General features: G+C 40.1%; 1 pseudogene; it reads right to left on the reverse strand.

Annotated features, from left to right (window-relative positions):
* Positions 1 to 268: 268 nt before the first annotated feature.
* On the reverse strand, positions 269 to 743 carry LOC112062386 (ubiquitin-conjugating enzyme E2 D3-like; annotated as a pseudogene).
* Positions 744 to 3,170: the final 2,427 nt, after the last annotated feature.

The raw sequence follows: 3,170 nt of genomic DNA on the forward strand, positions 1-3,170 counted from the left end.
CACTTATTTCACTTAGCATAATACCCTCCAACTCCATCCATGTTGTTGCAAAATGGCAAAAGTTCATTCTTTTTTATGGCTGACTAGTATTCCTGTGTGTGTGTGTGTGTGTGTGTGTGTGTGTGTGTGTGTAAAGAAGATGTGGTATATACATCTTGGCAATTGTCAGTAATGTTGCTATGAACATTGGGGTGCGTGCATCTTTTCGAATTAGTGTTTTTTTCCTTTTTTAACAGTAATTTAAAGTTTATTCTAGCTATAATGCAGGTTATTCTGACTTTAAGGTAGCATACATGGCATACTTCTGAGTCCGTTCCTGAGAAATTCTTTTGTACTTATCTCTCTCTGTTTTATAGATCCATGCAGTCTATGGCACTGGGGGGGGTCATCTGGGTTTGGCTCATATAGCAGTGAACAAATGGATGAAAGAACTTCAGAAACAATTAAAGGAGGAGACCACTGTGATCTTAGAATATTGAGACAAATGCTGCCATTAGTGTTAATGTGTGAATGATAAATTCTTGTTGCAAATGCAACCTTCGGTAATTTGAAGGGGTAGTCTGTAGGAAAATGAATTGTCAAAAATGAATTGTCAATACACCACGTTGATATGGGTTTTCATTAGCTTCCATAATTGTGGCTTGCCAATGAAACGTATTATCCCCAGCTGGACCTGCAGAACAGTGTGCTGGAGGGTCACGGGCCAAATCACTAAGTTCCGTATTAATCCCTTTCAGCACCATCGTCTGTGCTTTTCCTCTGGCCCCTCACAGTCTTGGTGTGTGCGCAGAGATCCGGCAAAACTCTTGATTATCGGGGCGGCTGGGAAGGACTGTCTCTTCATCCTATCCTGGCTCTGCCAGACACAGGCACCTTCTTACTAAACAGAGAGGTTGGACTGGGAGGGTGGGGTCAGAGGCATGTAGACGAAGCTGGGGGGAAGGGTAGATGAGCGGTGGAAACCCTTAGACTCAGAACCATTGAGAACCTGAAGGAGACCATCCAACTTAGTGAGGAGGTGGGGTTGTTGTTTTTTGTTTGTTCGTTTGTTTCTTTTGGATACATACTCAGGAGTGGAATTGCTGGGTCATATGGTAGCTCTATTTTTAGTTTCTTGAGGAACCTCCATACTGTTTTCCACAGTGGCTACACCTATTTACATTCCCACCAACAGTGTACAGATCTCCACATGCTCACCAGCATTTGTTATTTCTGTTCTTTCTGATGATGGCCATTCTGATAGGTGTGAGGTAATACCTCATTGTAGTTTTAATTTGCATTTATCTGATGATTAATGATGTTGACCATCTTTTCATTTGCCTGTTGGCCATCTGTATGTCTTCTTTGGAAAAATGTCTATGTAGGTCTTCTGCCCATTTTTTTGATCGGGTTATTTGGGTTTTTTTTAACTGTTGAGTTATATGAGCTGTTTATATATTTTGTATGTTAACCCCTTATTGATCTTATCATTTACAAATATTTTCTCCCATTTAGCAGGTTGTCTTTTCATTTTGTCAATGGTTTCCTTTGCTGTGCAAAAGCTTTTAACTTTAATTATATTCCATTTGTTTATTTTTACTTTTATTTCCTTTGCTTTAGGAGACAGAGCCAAAAAAATATTGCTATGATTTATGTCAAAGAGTGTTCCACCCATGTCATCTTCTAGGAGTATTATGGTTTCCACTCGTATATTTAGGTCTTTAATTGGTTTTGAGTATATATTTGTATGTAGTGTTAGAGAACATTCTAATCTCATTCTTTGACGTGTAGCTGTCCAGCTACACGTCAAAGAATGAGATTAGAACATAAACAGAATTTAGCGATACAACAAAAGTAAATATGCATTTACATTTGAGCCAGTAATTCCAGTTTTTCAGAAATTAACCCCGAAGACACATCCACAACAATATGAAAATACCGCAATGTCCGTGAATATATTAATTGAAAAAAAAACATGGTATATTCACAGAGTGGAGTACTATACTATGTAGCTATAAAAAAGAATGAGCATGATCTTTGTAAACTAATATGGGGTGCTTCCAGGATAGATATGGATATAGATATATAAAAGAATGTGTGAGTTTTGGGCTAATGTCAATGATACCAAGCCCAGTGCCTTCCCGTCCTGGTATGAAGAGGCTTTGAGAGATGAGGAAGAGAGAGCCTGAGCCAGGGCTGCAGCCAGGGCTCATACTGCTACGCTGGCCATTGGGTGTTCCAGGGCATGTCCCAAAGCTCCTCCCGTCTCCAGTGAAGTCTGAGCAGATACTTCACATTGTATTTAAAGAAAGCAGTCAATCTTCCAACTAGTGGAGGGCCAAGGTGTGGCTCATGGGAACACAACATATAATATATTTGTGTTCCTGGACAATATGCACAAATCGGAGATTTTTCTGTTTTCTATTTTTAAATGTTGTTCCTTTCAATTAAAGATGTGTTTAGCTTCAGAGTCTGTTTATTAATGACATGACTCACACATTTAGTGCAGATTATCAGGTTGAAAAATAAGAATTTTGGTATTATGTAACACAAACTGGAAATCCTTGAATCATTTCTTGTCATTGGGAACATTGGAATATGGATTTTTTGTGAAAAAGGAAATTATTCCACAGTAAAGTCTGTGTGACCATGAGATACAGAAAAAAAAATCTTAAGAGGTATTCACTTCTTGCTTTGTTTTATTCCTTTTAGTCTTTCTTTGTAAAATTGAAGTATATATACCTGGATTCACTTAGCTTATTTAAGAATGAGGGAGAAGTGAAATCACAGTATTTTGCCTTCTTGCACACTCGCTCTTTTTTTAAAAATTTATTAATTTATTAATTTTTGGCTGCGTTGGGTCTTCGTTGCTGCAAGGGCTTTCTTTAGTCGCGGCGAGTGGGTCTACTCTTCGTTGCAGTGCACGGGCTTCTCACTGCGGTGGCTTCTCTTGTTGCAGAGCACGGGCTCTAGGCACGCGGGCTTCAGTAGTTGTGGCAGGTGGGCTTCAGTAGTTGTGGCTGGCGGGCTGTGGAGCGCAGGCTCAGTAGTTGTGGCGCACGGGCTTAGTTGCTCTGCGGTATGTGGGATCTTCCCGGACCAGGGCTCAAACCCGTGTTCCCTCCATTGGCAGGCGGATTCTTAACCACTGCGCCACCAGGGAAGCCCTGATCTTTAATTGTTCAAATATC

This window comes from Physeter macrocephalus, chromosome 21 (genome assembly GCF_002837175.3).
Source record: "Physeter macrocephalus isolate SW-GA chromosome 21, ASM283717v5, whole genome shotgun sequence".
Taxonomy (NCBI): Eukaryota; Metazoa; Chordata; class Mammalia; order Artiodactyla; family Physeteridae; genus Physeter; species Physeter macrocephalus.